The sequence below is a fragment of the Choloepus didactylus genome, chromosome 16 (genome assembly GCF_015220235.1).
Source record: "Choloepus didactylus isolate mChoDid1 chromosome 16, mChoDid1.pri, whole genome shotgun sequence".
In the NCBI taxonomy this organism is placed as follows: Eukaryota; Metazoa; Chordata; class Mammalia; order Pilosa; family Megalonychidae; genus Choloepus; species Choloepus didactylus.
The window spans coordinates 4,131,875-4,153,314 of record NC_051322.1 but is presented as its reverse complement, the minus strand read 5'-3'; positions in this window follow the sequence as shown (position 1 = coordinate 4,153,314).

Here is a 21,440-nt window from a genome sequence, read left to right as displayed (position 1 = left end):
CTTGTACATGTGTGTGCATGTCATGTGTCCAAGTGTTTGTGTGCATCATTGTGTGCGTGTATGTGTGCACATCATGTGCGTGTGCATGTGTGTCACTGTGTGCAGTTCACTGTGTGCACGTCATTGTGTACAGTGCAAGTGTGCATGTCGTGTGTCCAAGTGTGTGTATGCATCATTGTGTGCGTGTGCATGTATGTGGGCCATTGTGTACATGTGTGTGCATGTGTGTCACTGTGTGCGCATGTGGGTCATTGTGTGCATGTGTGTGTCACTGTGTGCGTGTGCATGTCATCATGCGTCCAAATGTGTGTGCACATCATTGTGTGCACATGCATGTGCATGTCTTCGTGTGTGTCCAAGTGGTCCCTGCTCTGCATGTGTGCATCTGTGCATGTTTGATTTCAGCTCTGTACGTGTGCATCTGTGTGTGAAATATTCCACACACCGAGTCAGACACTCATGTCCAGTTCCAATAATCATAACGAACGCCACAGGCCCGCCAGGGCATCAGCTCCAGAGTCACCGACACCTCCAGCTGCCAGCTGACAGCATCTCTTTCCCATGCTTTCAGCCACCCTGCCCCGAGGTCCCGATTCTCCACCGCGCGGGAAAACCCTCCTGACCCGAGAAAGACAGAGTGCGCCCACCGTCCACCACAGCTTCTGGGCTGCCCCTAGGGACCCGAGGACACAGCTTGATGGACACTGGTCCTTCCCTCTCTGGCCTGGCACTCTCACCAGCGTGGGGGCCGCTCACCCCAGGATCCACGAAGCGGGGCCGGGACATGTGTTTCGGTGCCAACGTGTTTCCCGCTTGGGATGGCAGCCCGACAGCGTGCACCCAGCACCCTCCTCGGGTCCGGGGTCCTGACGATACTGCAGGCGGACATGCTTTCCCACTCCCTCGGCACCCGCTCGAGCACTAACTCTCGTTTTATTTCAAATGGTCGGTTTTCCTTCTAAATATCGAACCATAAAGCATCCTCTGCGGCTCTCTGAGCCAGAGACTGAGTGGCCCTGCAATGCGGTGCTCTGGCGAGTGGCAGGATGGGCAGCGGAACCGAAACCGTGTACGGGAGATGGGGCACGTTTCCCGGAGGGTGGGGACTCTCCTACAACAGCCCAAGTTGACCCAAGGGGCAAGTGCAGCCTCAGGGAGTCTCTGCATAGGACAAAATGTGCCACTGACGACACAGCTTCACGATTCCCACAGACAGGAGAGAGCATGTGCCCATGAGCAGGGAAATGGGGTGAGAGATTTTTCTAACACAGCCACTCCCAAACAAGCGGTCACTTCCAAAGCACCTGAACCTTGCACTTTTATACTGTCAGCGTAAGCCAGGAACGCGCTCACTAACAAACCCCACGCTGAGCTCCTGCATAAGGAGCCAGAGTGGCTGTCAATCATCCACCAAGCACTGCAAGTGACCAGACGAGCCCAGGATGCGGAAAGGGGCCCCTGAGCGCCATCCCCAGCAACAACCACTCACACAGTGCGCTCCAACCGGAAAGGCACCTCACGCCCCAGTGAGTCCTGACAGCACCCGCGGTGACACGACCCGAGATGTGCAGGTAGGACACGGTCCGGGAGGCCGAGGGGTTCACTCAGAACACGCAGGCTCTCTCTTCTACTCTTTTTCCATCAAACTACCTTTCAGATTAATATTACATTTAATATTCTCTCTCTAGGCTCCTAAAATTACCTTCGAAGCGTTTTTACGCTCTGCACTGGTGAGTCAGTATATCACAGCCACACCTAGATGACCTCGTTTTGCTAAAGCCCGTGACCCTGTGGCCCCTCAACCGCTGCCACCGACACGCAGACTGGCCGGGTGTGCGGACAGGGCAGGAGCCTCACCTGCCCTTTTAGTTCTTAAAAACCGAGTCTTTGTCCACATTCACCTAACACCATTTCATGGCTTTAATCAAGCCACAGTCCACACAAGTGCAGGAGAAGGACTGAAAACCAGAGAGGCCCCTCACCTTCCTTCCAAGGACCTGCAAGCTCAGGCTCCAAAAGCTGCTCGAACGGCCCTTCGTGTGAGCCAGGGACCGCCGAGGCAGGAGCCCACGGCCTGCCCTCAGGGGAGGCCTTTCTCTCTGCTCGCAGAGCTGTGCACTTCCACCACACATTACAGAAAGAAATGAAATGACATGCAGGAGTGGATAATTCACCCATCTCCATGTTGTCGTCCCCACCAGAAAGAAAGCACCATTGCCCCCACCACGGAAGGCCCCTGCGCTAAAACCCTGACCCGAATCGAAACAAGCTGTGCAGACTTGGGGGGAATAAAGTTAGTATTAGCCACAGGCAAACTCACATCCTTCGAGCAATACTTTCCCAGCTAACAAAAATGAAAGTATCGCTGGTGCTGGCGCCAGGTTCTGCAGATGGGCTTCCTCAGGCTGTTTTCAGGAAAAAGTTCTTGAACAGTTTCCCTGATGGTCACTATGTCCTCACAGAAAGGAGGCCAACCCATCACGCAGCCTTATTTAGTCATTTTTCTTCCATTCACCATCAGGCATCTCTTGACATTTGTCTAGCTATGCCAAGAAAAGTGCTCCCATGCCAAGGTCAACGTGAAAACTGTTGTTTTTAGCTTGATCTCAAATCCAGGTGGGTAAGACAGAAGCCTGACGGGCTACACAGGAAGGTGTTCCAACTGGACCTGGGCTAGCGTCCCCGTAACGGTGCACGGGGAGGAACGAGACACGTGGATGGTGCTCCACGCCAGCCTCCCACGGATTTCAAAATGATCCCAACTTCACCATTAAAGCCATTATGCTTTAAAGAAAAGTTTCCTATTGCTTTTCTTTGAAATAAATAAAGTGACGCAAAGGCACGCAGCTTCTCTGGGACTACCGTAGGGAGTTTCGGAATAAATAAAAACTGCACCAGTGCAGCCGCCAGCAAATGGGAGGCCCTGAGAAGGTTCCAGCAGCAGAGAACAGCGAGCAGGTCTCGTCTCATCAGCTCTGACTCCGGGGCTGGCTGTCAACCAGGCCGTCGGCAGCTCTCCAACAGAGGCGACCACACGTCCTCAACGGCCCTGAGCTTCACGGGCCAGGGTCCAGGGTCCGCTGCCGACAGCCTCAGGCAGCTTTTTCTCTTCTTGAGTGAGGATCTAGAAGCTTCCCCTACGCCCCTCGCCCTACACCATCTGACCTAACGGTGGGTCGGGGGTGCCAATCGGGGGCGGCCTGTCCAGCAGGAGGTGACGCCAAGTGAAGTTGGCATTTAACTGAAATGCACGTTTCCCCCACATTCACACGGGGCAGCGGGTTCTGTGATTCCCTCCAAGGGAACCACATACATGAAAGTCACTCCGGATATGCTGGACTTTAAAAATGACACTTGCACGACGTCCTTTAGAATCTAAAATTCTTCTGCTGCAAGAGCAGTGCACAGCACATAAACAACCATCTTCTCAATCCCACATTGCACAGACTTTTTTAAAAATGAAAAAGCAAAGAGAGGGAGCCCCTGAAATAAGCACACATCTTCATTCTCCTCCCAGACATATTCCTGCTGTTTTTCTCCAAAATCCAGCCTGGTCCACGAAGTGGAGGAGTCTCGCTCTGGCATTCCACAGAGTCCATGGCTGTGCTGCGCGAGCTGGCGGTTGGGGACCTCTGGAGGGTTGTGGGGAGACTCCCAGGGAGTCATGGAGGCCAGGGGTGCAGAGCTCCCCAGAGCTGTCTGGGGACAAATGGTGGCCAAGTGGGGTGCCGGGGCCTGCTGGCCTCCTGGACTTCCCCGGCTCACCCCAACAGGCCGTATCCTTTCCGTCAGGAGGAAGAGAAGAAGTTTCCTTTTTAAATATTTATTTCTTGAAGTAGCTCTTGAGAGCTTAGGCTGTGTCATGGGGCCTAGGGTGTTTGAGTCCCAGGACCACCCCCTAGGACACGGAGAGGGTAACTGAATGCAGTGACCAACGTCCCACTGTCTGCCCCGAGGGCAGCTCAAAGCCAGGGCACTGGGCCCAGCGGAGATTTGACGAGCTCCCCACCGACCCCGACAGGCTCCCGCTGGAGGGCCTGTGCCAGGCGCAGCTGCCCAAGGCTCACCAACCACTACAAACCCAGTCTAGGGCGGGAAAGGGTAACAGCCTGCAGCCAGGCTGCCAGACAGCGTGTCTCAAATGTTTATTTTCAAGCTACACCCAACTTAGTTCTGGCTTGACCTGTACGTCGCTGGTAGGTTACACCGACTTAAATGAATATTTTAGAGTTAGGTTGTGTCCAGAGACAATGTCCTGCCTCTGGTGAGTTCGGTTCAGCTCCAGGTGGAAGAGAAGAAATGTAGATCTTATCCTCTGGCACCAAAGGAAGCAGCGATTCTTTAGTCAAGAAAACTCAAAGGAGAGAGAGGCCTTTTCCAGAATCGATTTACCATTTCCCTGGGGCCAGGGGAATCAATCTGCTTCAGATCAAGTCTCCAACTCTATGACTTTTTGATGGCGCTTGGAAGGACGTTCCGGATTCAACTACTGACAGAATCTCAAACGATAAAGACTTTATAACTATACTCTTTCAGCTCAACAGTGAAAGATAAAGGAAGCAGAGCTGGAAAGGCCACAGAATTAAATAAGTAAAAAATGAAAATAAAAGAAGGCTGGCCTCTGGTATGATGGGATGAGAAGGGCACGTCACACATGAGGTGTTCCTCGCAAACACCCTAAGAAAAACATCAGAGAGGCCCAAACTGAGGGACGCCCCACGAAACACCCAAGCGGGACTCCTCAAAAGTGTCAAGGCCTGAAAAGCAAGGAAAGACAGAGAAACCCTCATAGCCCAGAGGCACCTACAGAGACATACGACTAAATGTAATGCGGGACCCAGACGCAGCAAGAAAAAAACAATGAAAGCCAAATAAAGTTGAGGTCTCGCTGGGGGCAGCCGTGGCAAAAGCCCCACGGAAAGGGACGGTGCTGCCAGGGATGTGAGCTCAAGGGTCTGTGTGCATGCTCTGTACTATCTCCTAAACTTTTCTATAAATCTAAAACTATTGCAAAATTTAAAAATGAAATTAAACTACATTAATGGAGGGGGAAAAAAAAATAACAGGACAGCATTTGACACCAGTACCTTAAAAAGAAATGAAGGGGAAAAGAAGTAAAAGGATACAAAATACATAGCATTAATCATAAAAAAAAAGAAAGAGGCGAAGGCACAGGCCTCGCGTGTGTGTAACCTGCTTCCAAGACCGGAGGCCTCTCGGGGCCGCCCACAAATCTCCCTGTATGCAGCAGTTTCTCTTTGGGGTGATGAAAAATTGGGGAAATAGTGGTGATAGTTGCACAACACCGTGAATGTAATTAATGCCACTGAATTGTACACTTAAAATTGGTGAAAATGGCAAAGTTTATGACACATATATAGTTACCACAATGAATTAAAAGTCTAAAACAACAACAACAAAACCACCTGCAATCAACCTGAACTCTGCCCCGGGAGGTGACACTAAAACTTACAGGCTAACAGCAGTGACACAGCTTTCAGAGCTTGCTGTTTGCCAGGCAAATTCTAAACACACTTTATACACTTTAACTCACTGCCCCTCACAGCTCCCCCAGGAAGGAATTACCACCATTCCCCCCGTTTTACAAACGAGGAACCCAGGGCACAGAGAGGGACGTCACTTGCTAACGTCACACAGCCCGGGAGGGGCAGAGCACGGCCAGGTCCCTCTGCCTCTCTGGGCCCCGGGAGAAGGCACACAGTGGTGGTCTTCAGGTGACCACCTTGGAATGAGATTGGGGAACTGAAGGGAGAAAGAGGAAAATGCGAGCGGCAGGCTCAGGGCAGTGGAGGATACAGCATAAAGAAGCTTCTAGGTTGTGCCGCTTAATAGCCCAAGAGCTCCGGAGCATGGCCTGCAGATACATTCGGTCAAATTCCCAATTTCGCCCAAACTCTTCTCTGTTCAACACACTCCCCAAATTCAAAATCTAGAAGAGGGGAGGCACATAATTTTAAATTTAAAAATGGCCTCAGGCTTTCTTTTAAGCATCTTTTCTGATGATCGCGCCTTCTCTTTCCTACTTTTAATGCCCCCTCGTGACTCGTCTAAGCCTCATTGGAAATTACCGCGTTCCCTCGGGAGTGAATATTAATTCATGCTCCTGTAACATATTTTATTTATGGCATTAATTACTTTTATGACTGTTAGGGTACTGCCAAAGAATGGACTCCATCCAGTAGTGCACGACACAGCTCCAGGGCTGCTTGCACCCTCCCAGCCTGCACGTTCTCTCCGCTGAGGGAGGGGGCAACAAAACCACAGGTAGGAGAGATTTCTTGCAGAGGTTTTCATTACCTGCAGAGTTCCTGCCACCTTCTGACTGTTGACAGAGGTACCCATTCCTGCTCCTCGAGTTCCCAACTCCAATAAAGATGCACCGAAGCAGCTCATTCCAGAGCACCCCCGGGTGGGCCGCCAACCACGCAGCCCTGCTGGCCACGGCGCAGCGGGTGTCGTGCAGCTCTGCACACCCATCTCTGCATCACATAATATTCATTCAGCAGGCATTTGTGAGGGGTCCACGAGGGCCAACGTGGAAGGTGGGAGGGAGGGAAGGCACCAAACAAGAAAACTCCTGCAGTTGATAAAATTGGACCTACAGACAAAACACCTGGAGAACAAAAGCAGGTGCTTTAATCTGCACACACTGGGAAAGTCCAGGGAGACAGAAAGAAGGAGCGAGTCCCTTGGATGAGCCTGCCAGGGAGGTTTAGCGCAAGGGCTGAGCGCTGGGCCCACTCAGGCATCACGGCGGGCAGAGGGGCCTTCATTTAGTGGACTCTGAATCTGGGAACAGTGTTGGCAACCAAGCCGGCCCACCTGGACAGGCAGCAAGGTGAGATGGGGGACTGGGTGGGGGGATCGGGGACCACTGGCCAATCAGAGAAGAAAGCTTCAAGGAGGACAGCCAGGGCCATCGGGGCTGGGACGGCCTCCACGTGTTCCTAAAGGAAGCAGGAAGCTCAGGGGTGCAGGACGGGGACGGCTGCACTGTGCCTGAGAGATGGTCCCTCCAGGGTGCAAGCACACACCGGGCAGAGCAGGGACGGGGCAGGGGCCCAGGGACGAGGCCTGACCAAGGCGGCCATGAAGAGAGAAAACTCCTTTATGGTGAGGGCAGGTGAGACGAGGGCCTGAGACAGGGAGTTGGGAGGAAGGTCCAACGGGCTCGGCTTCTGGAGTAAAGATCCACAGGGGCAGCTCTAGGGCCCGTGGACGACGCAGCCAAGGCCCTCTGTACCAGGAGGGCCCTAAAAGGCCACGAGGCCCATTTCCACCGACGAAGGGGCAGCGTGGCCGTGGGTCCCGGCACGGGCTCCGGTCCAGGTCTTGGGAAAGACCCCAGAGTCTGAGCCCCCACAGACTTGTGCAATCATGCGGGGCAGCCGAATTTACCAAGCAGAAGTGGAGCAATTTCCTGTCATTTCGAATATGTTCAAACTGTTGGTACGTTCAATTCCTGATTTTTCTTTTACCAGATAAATCGATGTTCACCTATGAAAGAACCAGATTCATCACCCCCCTCTCAAGGCGACCACATGAAAAGCATAAATAACTCATTAAGGAGAGTAAGTTGTGAATCTAATGACCATCTACTGCTTTTTCACTGCCCCCATACCAGCCAGCCTTTCAAATCAAGATCACCTGTAGCATATCCCAAACTTCTCCTTGGAGAACAAGGGGGTAACTTAGCTCCAGGCTTGGGGGCAGGAGACAGTCCGGGGCACACCCAGGAACACGTCAGGCCTCTCGCACACAAGCAGACGGTCGCTTTGCAGAAGGAGGTCGGCGGTGCAAATGTGGGGTGCTCCTGGGATACGGTAGGCCATGGGACCGGCCGAGCACCCCCACGACTGCCTGGAGAGGCAGAAGGAGAGGGGCACAAGAACCCCATTTCCCACTTTCACCAGAATGGGCTTATTTATTTATATCAACATTAAGGGGGCAGGGGCCTTCAGCCTCTGTGCCCTGGTGCAGGCACCTGTCCACTTACGAGGAAAAATAGTCACACGGGCTATTCTGTGCAATCTAAACCCTCCAGATAGGGGAATAAATTAAAACATTAGCCAGTGTTCCCCTGTTAATTCTAGAGCTAAAAGAGAAAAGAGTTGGGTTACAAGGGTTTATTTACCACCCTCACATATTTAAATTTCTTTCCGGCAAGGGAAAGTTCCTGAACTGTTCAAGTATGATACTGACAAAAGGCACAAATCCTGAACGAGAACTTCCACGTCTCAAAGGGGTCCTGCAGCTCCAATTTCCCAAACGGTATTTAGAGGACATTCTAAGTTCATTCCTGAATAGTTTTTTGAAATGAAGTCATAATGTTTCCACATGTTTAGCTCTGTATGCCTAAATATAAATAACCGATGGACTCGAATTAGTGTGTTCCCTTCAATGAAGAAAGTTTTCGCCTTCACCCAGCAAAATGTAAAATTAGTCCATTGAGCACACAGTGAAGTCATCTGTCCAAAATTACATCCCAAACTTATGATTATTAAGGATTTGGTATCCTATTTTTGCTACTACCAAGAAGGCTATACTCGTTACATCTTCAGAGTGCTTTTTAAAAATAAGTTTTAGTAAAGTTCTATGAATGTGGTCATTGTACAAAGTGGGTAGTTAAAAAGAAAGGTCTTACTATTTTAGGTGACGTATTTTCCCTTCTACACTGAAACAACTAAAACTCTAGTAACAGTTTCCACAACTGCTGGTAGGCTAAAAATGCTTTCTTTCCATGTAAGAAGAAATTAAATAAAATTATCAGGTTGGGGCAAAGGAGGAGATCCACTTTTTAGATAAAAGGGATTATAGGAACTTTAGTGGCCCAACCAAAAATCTTTAACAGTTTTAAAACTATATAATTTAATGTTGGGATTAACTAGAGATTTCATTTTCTATTTTTGTCTTCTTCCATTAGAAAGCACTAGAATCTGAAAGGTTAAAAATACTGTACTTAGAAAATTAGCTACAGCTGCCTTACATTTCTTTCAACTAATACTCATTAATTATAAAACTCTGTAGGTTTCAAATGCTTAAGATCATTAAAAATGCTTTAATGATGTGCTCTATTAAAGAATCATAACAGAGTATGTTTTTAAAAATAACACTTGCAAGCATCTTTAATTCAATAGCCCATCATAAAAGTGCATGAAATATGTTAATTTTGAAATGGTATTACCCACCAGGGGATCAGACTTAGAGATATAAGAGGTCACCACCAGAACCCAGAAACATCAAAGAAAAAAAAAGAGAAATTTTTCTACATGAGGGGCCAATTTTCAAGTTCCCAAATTTGAAACAGCCTGTTTGCGGACTGCCGTTAGGCAGCACATTCACTGCTAGGGCTTTTTAACCCAGAACGCTTAAAGGAAGTTTGCAGTGTTTTTTGTTTTGTTTTGTTTTGTTTCTTAACTTTTTACTTAGTTCTGGAACAAATCAAAAGTTTTAAGGATAAAATTCTAATTAGTATATAGAAAGAAGAGTTTCCTGAAAGGCAAATCTCTACCCCACACAAAAGTGCTGCACAGTTACTCTTTCTGCTGGGCCTGCTTGAGGAATTCCAAGCTAAAGTTATTTTAGACGTAACACTGAACTGACACAGCGGCTCTCTGACCCAAGGAGCCCCTGCAGAAACCAGCCTCAGAATGTTCCACTTCTTCCTGACTGGAAATTCCAGATGAACCCTGTTCTGGGCTCTCTGGTTTATTCTGAGCATTTTAATGCAGTTGACTTTTGAGACAAACGTTTTACAACCCCCTCAACCAAAAGCACTAGAATTCCAACAGAATTCACATTGAGGATTTCCCAGGATTTTTATAAATCCCTACCTACGGCAAGGCTTCTCTGCACTTGAAAATGGTTCTGTAAGTCAAATAACTCTGATTTGTAAAATTCCTTCTATATTCCAACCTCCCTCCTAAGTGCTTTTCTTTGTTTAAGTATTTTAGTAAGCTGATTAATTAAATAATATTCCAATGCTTTATTCTACCCATAGATAAGATTTACCTTATTCCTCACAATCTACTGGCCAAAAGGAAAAAGAAATGCAGATAAAAATGGGATTACTATTAAAACTCCTAAAGAGATATTAGTGGAACATATGAAAACATCGGAATATAGACTGAAAGCTTTATAGTAACATTAAACGCCTTGAGCTGGTAACTGCATCTAAGGTGGTTAAATTAAGTGAAAATCCTCGGGAATGTACACGGAATTCTTATGTGTTTGAGGAGATGATGTATACAACCTACTCTCAAATGTTTAGAATATTGAGAGATAGACAGACAGACAGATGGACTGACAGGTAGATGGATGGAGGGAGGGAGGGAGGATGAACTGATACAGCAAACAAGGCGGGGCTCTTGGGGGGGTTATGTTGGAGTCTTCCATGTGAGTTTTGTAATATTTTTGCAACTGTCCTGTAAGTTGGAATTATTTCAAAATTAAAAGCATAATGAAAAACTCATAAAGAATAATTTGAGGTATGCATGATACCAACTGTAAGTTCAAAATATTATTATATTCATCAAATCCTCAGGATCCTAAACTCAGAGAAAGGGCGTGTTCTTTCGGGGAGTTCTTAGCTGCTCCCCTCTTGCTGGAGAAGGAGACGGAGCTGACTGACGGCCGCGGCCCCTGCATCGCCTCTGACGCCAGGCAGGTGAGGGACTCGGCTCCAGGCTGACATCCACTCTCCTCGACCTTCTTCCTCTTTCCTGTGAGCAGAGGTGGCCTCGGGTTTGTTGCCGAACTTCCTGGGCCCTTCGTTTTCCCCTTTGGGAAATAACTGATTTGTGACTGACTCTCTGGGGCACTCTGCAGCTCTGTGGTGGGCCTGTCGACGGCCGTCCCTGGCCTTCGGGGAGGCCGCAGCCCACGGGGGCCGAAGGGCTGGTGCCCAGCAGAAGTGGCCAGGCCTCTGCAGCCTACGTCCGATGGCCTCACTAGGTTGCATCGGGTAACTGGGCAGGAGCTTCCCGGCTTTCCAGAGCTCCCCTAAGATCCTGGTGCCTGCAGTGCTGCCGTTGGGCTCTGGACTCGAAGTTCACTTTCTCGGGGGAGACTCTGCCCTGAAGACCCTGCTAAGATGCCCAAGCACCTGCTGAAACCATTGATGGAGCCCCATTGGTGCTCAATGGCAACACATCTGAACGGAGCCCACAATCTCCTCCGCACAGCCTCCTTCCCCTGGGATGGCTGCTACCCAGGAAACAGCGCACGGTGGCTGCAGACACCCAGCCGTGGCTCTGAAGATCATCCTGCCTCCCATACCCAACACATCAGCAGGCTTTCGGATTCCAGCTCCAGTGAACCAAACCAGGCTGCCTTCCTGCGTCTCCACTGCACCTGAGCCGGCCTGATCCACCACCGTCTTCCCTGGACCCCTCTGAATGCCTCTAAGCAGTCTCCTTCCGGGCTCCCCTCTTTCCACCCACCTGCCTGTGGTGCACCGGCCGAGGGCCCCGCCCCAGCATGGAAGCTAACTATGGGGAGGCCCCAGGCAGCTCCCCACGGCCCGGGACAGAGTCCAGGTTCCTGAAGAGGATTTGCAGAGCTGTGGCCCGACCTGACCCCTTGTACACACGTGCGTGCACACACACACATGCACACATCACGCTCCAACAGCACCACAGTTCTTTTGCTTTCCTGGGCCCTGCTCTCCTTTGTGTGAGCTTGGGCCTTCTTTCCACTGCTCGGATTCTCGGAACACCCCCTGCGGCCGCCCTTTCCCAATTCAGGCTCCTCCTCGAGGACACGAGTCCTCCCAGCACATCCTTTAAAGCCACTTGAAATTGCAATCCAGACAGACACAAGATGAAGCAAATGAAAGAACTCCCAAACAAATTAAAATATCCGGTAATGAACACCAAATCCAGTAAGCAAAGACGTAATTACAAACAGAAGTAAGTCTAAAAAAACTTATCTATACATAAAATAAGCTGTAATTATTACATTTCCTGAAATAAATCCTACACAATGTAAAAATAATAAATAAACAATAATGGACTAAAACAACATCAAAAAAGAGAATTTATAATAACAACACTGGGAGAAGAGAGGAAGGTAATATAATACACTCATTTCGTAATCTTTCACCAAAGGGGAAGTCAAATTATATTGTTCCTGAAGTTGATAAATTGAGAAACTCAGGTTTAAGCAAAAGATATAAATATAACCACTAACAGAACCAAAAGTAATGTGCCTTCGCTATACCTTTCGATTTCAAGAATTAAAGGAGAAGCCATCTCGACAGGTGAACTCGCTGCCCTCCCCCCTACGTGGGACCCGACTCCCAGGGGTGTAAATCTCCCTGGCAACGCAGAGTATGACTCCCGGGGATGAATGTGGACCCAGCATCGTGGGACTGAGAGTATCTTCTTGGCCATAAGGGGGATGCAAAATGAGACGAAATAGTTTCAGTGGCTGAGAGATTCCAAATGGAGTCGAGAGGTCACTCTGGTGGACATTCTTATGCACTATATAGATAACACCTCTTAGGCTTTAATGTATTGGAATAGCTAGAAGTAAATACCTGAAACTACCAAACTCCAACCCAGCAGTCTGGACTCCTGAAGACAATTATATAATAATGTAGATGACAAGGGGTGACAGTGTGATTGTGAAGACCTTGTGGATCACACCCCCTTTATCTAGTGTATGGATGAGTGGAGGAATGGGGATAAAAACTAAAGGACAAATGGGGTGGGATGGGGGGATGATTTGGGTGTTTTTTTCACTTTTATTTTTTATTCTTGTTCTGGTTCTTTCTGATGTAAGGAAAATGTTCAGAGATAGATTGTGGTGATGAACGCATAACTATGTTATCATACTGTGGACAGTGGATTGTATATCATGGATGATTGTATGGTGTGTGAATGTATTTCAATAAAACTGAATTTAATTTAAAAAAAAAAGAATTAAAGGAGAGGAAAGGGGGAAGGGAGTTGGAACGTAATTCCTACAGCATTACAGGAAAAAAACAATGAAACATAAAACAAAAGATTTTTTAATACAAATAACTCGGCTTCGGCAATAAATACAAATGGAATAATCTCACAAGATAAAAAGACTCCACAATAGAGTCAAAAACTAAATTCAACTATTTGTTCCCTACGAAACACAAACTTAAAACTCAGGAACTCGGAAAATTTAAAATAAAGGGTAATCATAAATTTACCAGTAAAATGCAATGAAAATGCAACCATGAAAATAAAAATATCATTAAAAGTCTAACTCATGGAAAAATAAGTACTAACTCTCACAAAGAAAGTCACCTTGCCATTAGCACAGGTAAATACAAAGAAGATATAATTGTCATGAACCTTTAAGTCAAATAACAGAATAAAATACCTAAAGCAAAAACTGCAGTGAATATGGGTGAGATCAACAGAGAGAAAATGGATCTAAGAAAATGGGCACATCTCTCTTAAACCTGGAAGATTAAGCAGACAAAAAATAGTAATAGAGGACTCAGATAATAAAATAAGGTTTATCTAACACAGAAGCATCAAACTCTGCATCATTTTGCTAAAGTGGTGATAGAATATACATTGACTCCAAACATTTAAAAGTCCTATAACTTGGAAACAGTATAGATCCCATGCACTTAATCATACAGTATTATGATACCAAAAATTAATAACAAGTAAAACAAAAAAGAAAACACTAAAACAATTGAGTAGTTTGGAAAATGTTTAACTCTCTCCATAACAACACCTGGAGCGAAGAGAAAATCAAAGGTTCAATTGCAAACTCCCCCGAACTGCTAAATGTCCAAATGTACAGGACACAAAGAAAGCTACAAATATAAACAGCTATGGTAATTAAAAACAAGAAAATAAATGAAAGTCAATTAATAAAGTAACAAAAAGAGAATAAAAATCCTTAAATCTGAATTTTAAAAAAGTTAACCACTCTAAATCAGAGAAAACAGTAAAATGATAAAATCAATAACTGGTTCTTTGATAAGCCCAACAAATTAGGTAAATGACTATGTGGCCTAATCAAGAAAAAAAAAAAAAGGGATGGAAGGTACAAACACAAATTAGGCCTAACGGCCACCTATAGGAGGAAAAGTAAAAGAATAATAATATTTTTCAAAACACTAAGTTGTCAAAACAACATGGATGAAAGAAATTCCTGATTTTCTAATAACATATAAATGTTCAAAATTTACTCAGGAATACAGAAAAAATAAACAGACGAATAATCATTAAGAAATTTAATAATCTTGAAAAAACTGTCAATGGGCTGTCTCCTCCAAATGAGCAAAGAACAGTGAAGTTCACACCTGAAATCTTTCACACCTTTTAAGAGACAAATCACTTACAGGCTATTTGAACGTTTCTGGGGCAGAAAGAAACTGTATATAGCAAAAGATACAAAAAAGATTAAAAGATGTTTGCAACACATAACCAGAAGGCTCTTATACCTAATACAATGTTCTCACAAATCAACAGAATAATTCAGTGGAAAAACTGACAAAGTAAATGACCAGGTGATTCACAAGAGACACAAAAAACAATCAAGCATTAAAAAATGCTCAATGTCACTTAAATTTTTCAAATGCACCAAGACATTTTCCCTCTATCAAGTCAGCCAAGACTTAAAGGACTGATAATATCAAATGCGGGAATGTCAACTCGTTTAAGATGCTTAGACGGAAATTTGGAGATAGCCATTAAGATGTTCTTTCGTTCCCAAAATTCCACTTCAGAGAACTTATCCTACAGAAGTATTCCCACAAGCGGATCCAACTCTGTGTCAGAGATCCACTGCACACAGAAAAGAATTAGCGGTGACCCAGTGTCGCCAAGAGGGATCAGGGCGAATGGGCAGTTCCCTCAGGGCAGACTTTCAGCTGGTCCCAGCTGGCATCACCTGCCAGTGCGAGCTGCCAAAAACCGCTCCAATTGGTTGGCGCCCTGGCCAATCACAGTGCATGCACACCAACAACTGATCCCCAAGCATCCTTGCAGTATCATGTGAAAAACCAAATGGTAGAAAAATCCACAAAATCATGCCATTCAGATTTTAAAGTGTATATATTAAAATCATAATTAATAAATTCAGTTGGCTAATGTATTTTAAATGCCTAAGACAGTGAAAGGCACCTGAAAGCCACCAAATAAACAGCTTACATTAAATAAAAATGGGTACATGTCCAACTTTTTTTAAACACAATTTCCTTCTTAGATTGTATTTGGAGAGCAAAAGATGATGGAATCCTTGTATTCTATACGTTTTGTAAAATTATCTGTAAAGAAATAGTTTAATTCGGGCAAAGAGAAAGCTATGCAACATATGTGGATATCATCAAATTACTAAATCAAATCTAGAGTTCAAAAATCCAGTAAGGTATTATCTGCAGTGAATTCCTCAACCAGCCACCTCCCTTTTATAATATTATAGGAAAAGTGCTGCTTCTTCATACCACTTTTTGAACTTCTATGTATCTTATTTTTCAAAATCTCTGTGTCTCCATCTCAGAAAGAAATACCAGTGTCTATCTTTATCCCATTATGCAAGAGAAATAGACACTAAGACACTGGGTACCAGTTGTTCAATGTATAATTCTGGTTCAATAATTAAACTGTGTAGCTTTATATTAATTCCCTGGAATAATGACATTCAGTTTTCACTGCCAGCAAAGGGAAGTCTACAAGAGAAACAAAGTCAACATCAGGCAGTCACAGGGAAACAAGCTATGCTTGTCCTTAGCCACTATAATCCCTCCCATTTATAAAAAGGACACGGTCCATATTCTAAGCTCCAACTTCAGACATCTTGAAATGTATTCAAGTGACCATCAAATGAATATGAAAGAAATCCTGCCCTTAAATTCAGGTCTATAGTGCTGTGTCTGTTTTCCAGTAACCTCTAAAACCAGACACGATTTGTCCAAAAAAAGGGATGTTTTACTCAGAATGCTAATTTGTCATGATACTGAAGTGCCATCTGACCAGCATATCCTAAGGCAACTGAATAACCATAAATGACACATGGCAGGGTAAAAACAGCCAAAGCTCCTGAGAACAACCACCCCCCCCAACCCCAGATGTACGGCCATAGGGGTGACTGGCTGTCAGAGGCTTAAGCCATTCTTAAGCTAAAAACCTTCATATGAAATCTAACTCACTGAGACTCATGGGGACACATGAAACTCAAAAGAATGTTAGGCTCATACTCTAAACAAATGGTGAGCCTAATACTGAATGGACACATTTTTCCTTTAAGCATAAATATTCCTTTGCTTAAAGCATATGTTAAAGGCGATATTTTGCAGAGCCCACTGAAACAGATAAAGAGCAAATTTTATCCTGGCTGAACAATGTAGATTTGAACTTTGTTGTTCCTCCTAAACACTAGTAGATCTTATTAAATAAGGCTGGTAAGTTTTCTTAACATCGATACTGCAATTCCACAGGCAAGAGAATAAACAGAATTCTTCTGTTTCAATGCCCTTTTACGTCTCTCAAAAGAGGTAACTGATATATCAAGAAGTAGACTTGACCCTCATTCAAAAAAACAAACTTGCTGATCTGAAAGTCTGGGTTTGCGAGCAGGAATAGCAGGTACGCCCAAGTGCCCTTTCAAAGAACAAGACCCAGCCCCAGAAGGAGGCAGCGAGTCCGCCATGCCCTGGCCTTGAAACAGTGCCAAAAGGAACCAAAATAAATTAACCCAATTGAACAGCTGTCTTGAGACACATGGGGATAAAGACTAGATTAGAGATTAGATCTATCCCCTAAAAACCATGGCAAGTTTCCGTGCCTACCCGCGGCACTTCGTAATAAATATACCTACAAAATGTGTCTGTGTCTATTTTGTGCTTGTAAAATCCCCTCACCCTTTTCCATTCCGTCTCCCTTCCGAACCCCCTCTGCACGCACACTCTCAAACGCTCTTAAAATGGTCCCTTGTGAAGTCCTGAGGGCAGGCCCCTTTTTAGTCCCTCTTTGTCCCTCCCTTATTTCCCAGGAGCTCAGGAGTAATGCACAAATGATACTCCAAGAACACTGTTGAGATGCAGGGCTGAAAATTCACTGCCACCCCCTGGAAAGCCATGTCCTCTTAAAGGACTTGCATCTGCTCTCAGTTAGTTGCTTCGTTCTTCTGAGAGAGCTTTTCCGCAGCACTGCTGCTACCCATTTAGGAAAAAAAAAAAAAAAATTTATCTTTACTATTTTTAATGATTTATTAAAAATAAATCATTTTTACATACATTTTGTTCCAGATCCATTCTGAGGAGAAGGAAGAAAAATTTCAGTTCGCTTTTCCACAATGGGTCACCCCCTAGGTGAAAATCCCCAAACCTCAGCATTTTCAGAAACATGGATACAGAGATGGGAGGTGTGCTGAGCTCTGACCCCACAACTGCACCTCAAAACTACAGGACCCGGGAGAAGAAATGAACAGCAACAGGGTCATCGACGAAGAATGTGAGGGGCTGACGTGCAAAATCAGAACCTCACAGAAATATTCTGTTCTTCACCAGATATGCCACCATTGGAATTGCTGATATTCCACCTTTACAACAAGGATTTGCAAATAAATTATTTAACTCTGCCCGGCGGTTTTCACTCCAGGCAGAACTTAAGCCCAAGTGAAGTTAATAGCTTCTACATTTTGTAAATTTGCTTTTTATATTACTGTGAGGTTAACAAAATTAAAATGTGGCAAATTATGATAAAACAGCTATAAGTCTGAACATATAAACATTATAAATAACCTCTACCTAATGTAAATATATATTCTCATTTCTTCTCTAAAACCAAATAATTGTTTTAAATCTGTAAAAAAAAAAAAAAAAGGAATTACCAAATTCTTTACACAGTTAATATTCTGGATATAAAATTACCATTCAATAAAGGTAGAGAACATAAACACATTTATAATCCAAAATTTTTACGAAAGCAGAAAAGCTTTTTATAGCAAAGTAGCAGAAAACTCAACATTCATTTCAAAGTCCAAAATCACCACCAAGCTCCCTCAGCCTGCGAATGCCCTTGTCACCTGAGAATGTCAGGGATCCGGGGGGCTCTGGGAACGTGCTTCAGGAGAAGGGACCCTCGGATGGGAGTCGGGTGCAGGTGAGTGGACGGAGGAGTGTCAGCTGTCCCAGGCACACAGCACCACCCTCACGGACACACACAACTTCCTCTTGGCGAAAGACACCACCGCCAATGAAAACCATTAAAGAAAGAATAAAGGAGCCATTTTTCCCTCTGTCTGCTGGAATACTCAGGGTAAGCAAGGCCTTCGTCTCCAATTTAGTCTTTGCTACTGACAAGTTGTAACAGTGCCAGCTCCCTTACAAAGCTGCCTCATAATGCACTGGGCCCTGAGCTGCCCTTGGGGTGGCTGCCTTCTCGTCCCCATTTTACAGGTGGAGAAATGAAGACTGAGAGGTCCTGTCACGTGCCAATGGCCACAGGACAGCAGGTGTTAGGATTCCCAGCCAGAGATAGGCTCCACCACACCAAAACTCCTTCCTATGTCCTCATACTGCTGGAATTAGGAAATGTGAGTCAGTGAACACCATACCAGAGGCTGAGGGTTGGGTTCAGGAAGGACAGGAAAAGACTGAGACTCCGCCTTCCAAAAGTGTGCTAGGTGGCTTCCCTGGGGACTCACAAGCAAGGGTGGGTGTCTCCAGCTGTCTCCACGGCTCGGCTCTCCCAGCTGTCCAGCAGCCACCCACGCACCCATCACCACCTCTGGCTCATGGACAGAACATACACCATCGAGCTGGACAGCTATAAAACAGAATCCCTTCTCCCTGCGCCAGGATAGGATTCAACTGTGATATTTCAAGAGGAAAAGCAAGCAACAGAAAACCAAAACAGAAGAACCTGCAGGAGCGGAGACTGCTGACTCAACTTTCATGTGTCTCCATAGTTTGCAGTGGGGCTCCCCAAATGGGGCTCTCCTCACAAGCCCAGAGCTGTGCTAGGGCCTGCCGAGGCTGAATGGGACCCAGACACATGGAAATGGGTTGCAACTGTAAAATACACACCACATTTCCAAGCCTTAGGGCAAAAAAAAGAATATATCTCCATAACAATTTTTCTATAACTGACATGCTTTAATAACCCTTCAGACACACTGAGTTATATAAGACATATTATTAAAATTAATTTTACTTGTTTCTTTTTACCTTTTTTAATGTGAGTCTCAGAAAATCTAAAATTATGCATGTGGCTTGCATTATTGGAAAGCAGTCAGGAAACCACTTATAGTCAGCAAACAATGGTGGGTCAGCAGGTCAAACCCTCCCACCATCTGTCCGTGTGCAACCTGTGAGTTAAGAATGGATTTTACCTTCTTATGTGGTCAAAAAAAAAAAAAAAAAAATCAAAAGCATAATAATATTTTGTGATACATGAAAGTAAATGAAATTCAAATTTCAGTGTCCATGAATAAACTTCTACTGGAAACCAGCCATTCATCAACATACCATCTCTAGCTACTCTGACACAATGACAGAGTTGGGTAGTTGCAACAGAAATGGTATGGCCCACGGAGCCAAAAATATTTACTAAGTGGTTCTTTAGAGAAAAAAAGTTGGCCGAACCCTGCCCAAGAGTTTTGCAAATGCCTAGCAGGGCCCTTTTTAATCAATAACAAAAGATACTTAAAAATGTGTAGATATTCTAATCAATCTACTGATTCAGTAAGTCTCTGCAATTCTTAGATTACACTGGTCATAACATGAGAAATTTCTAGAAAGGCTGCAAAAATACGTAGAGGATAGGTTCAGGTAAATAATGGAAAAGTACTTAGCACTACCCTCTTCAGAGAAGCAAAGATCAGTTCTAAATGTGGGGCCTTAATTTACTGTTTTCTCCTCTTAAGAGAAAGCCTAGAATCCTGGCTACGTTTGCTCGCACTGCGAATGCAGAGGCGTACGTTTTCTAAGCAGCTCTTGCACAATGAAAGAAAAAAAAACAACTGCACCCTGGCCCAGCTCCCAATTTCACTGGAGCAGGCGGAGGAAATGGAGACTTCGCCGTGTGCCGGTCAGTCATCTGCCAGAGCCCATCGGGCAGCCACAGAGGCAGGCAGGACTCAGGGCGGCCACACGTGGGAGCTGCCCCGGGAGAGAAACCAGCGAGAGTCACCTCTCCCGGCCTGCAGCTGGCTCGGCTCCCCAACTTCTGAGCTGCCCCCGAGATGCTGCTGAAAAGAAACGGGTCCCCCCACCCGCTGGCCGGGCCGCCTGCCCCACTCCTGCCTTCTCCCGGGCCTGTGTTTGCCATCGCCCATCTCAGGCAGAGGGCAGACCTGGGCAAAGCGCCTGGCTCCCCACAAAGGCTCCTGCACTTCATGTGGCCGGAAACATGACGACAACGATGATGATGATGACGAGCTGGCAGCTGTGCAAACTGTCCCCGTGTTCTCCGAGTCCTTATTGGTGACTCTTTTCTTTTAGGACTTCTTATCACAAGCTGGTCATTTACTCTCTTATGAAAAACTGATGTGAGAAGAGACACCAAAGAACAACTTTTGTATGCTTCCATTTATATGCAATTCCTTGAACAAGCAAATTCATAGAGCCAAAAAGTAGATTCGAGGACAGGGCCGGGGGAGGGGAGAACGCAGAGCCCTTGCTTTGTGGGGACAGAGTTCCAGTTTGTGGGAAGAAACAGTTTTGGTCATGGATGGTGGTGATGGTAGCACAATCCTGTGAATGCAGTTAATGCCACTGAATTTTACACTTAAAAATGGTTACAATGCCAAACTAATTTATGGACTTCATCCTGTAAGCCCTTGTGTAAGAGAGAATTTTTTCTAAAGTTAAAACTCCGAGTGACACTGCCCTCCCCACTACGTGGGACCCGACTCCCAGGGGTGTAAATCTCCCTGGCAACGCAGAGTATGACTCCCGGGGATGAATGTGGACCCGGCATCGTGGGACTGAGAGTATCTTCTTGACCAAAAGGGGGATGCAAAATGAGACGAAATAGTTTCAGTGGCTGAGAGATTCCAAATGGAGTCGAGAGGTCACTCTGGTGGACATTCTTATGCACTATATAGATAACACCTCTTAGGCTTTAATGTATTGGAATAGCTAGAAGTAAATACCTGAAACTACCAAACTCCAACCCAGCAGTCTGGACTCCTGAAGACAATTATATAATAATGTAGATTACAAGGGGTGACAGTGTGATTGTGAAGACCGTGTGGATCACCCCTTTATCTAGTGTATGGATGAGTGGAGGAATGGGGATAAAAACTAAAGGACAAATGGGGTGGGATGGGGGGATGATTTGGGTGTTCTTTTTTCACTTTTATTTTTTATTCTTGTTCTGGTTCTTTCTGATGTAAGGAAAATGTTCAGAGATAGATTGTGGTGATGAACGCATAACTATGTTATCATACTGTGGACAGTGGATTGTGTATCATGGATG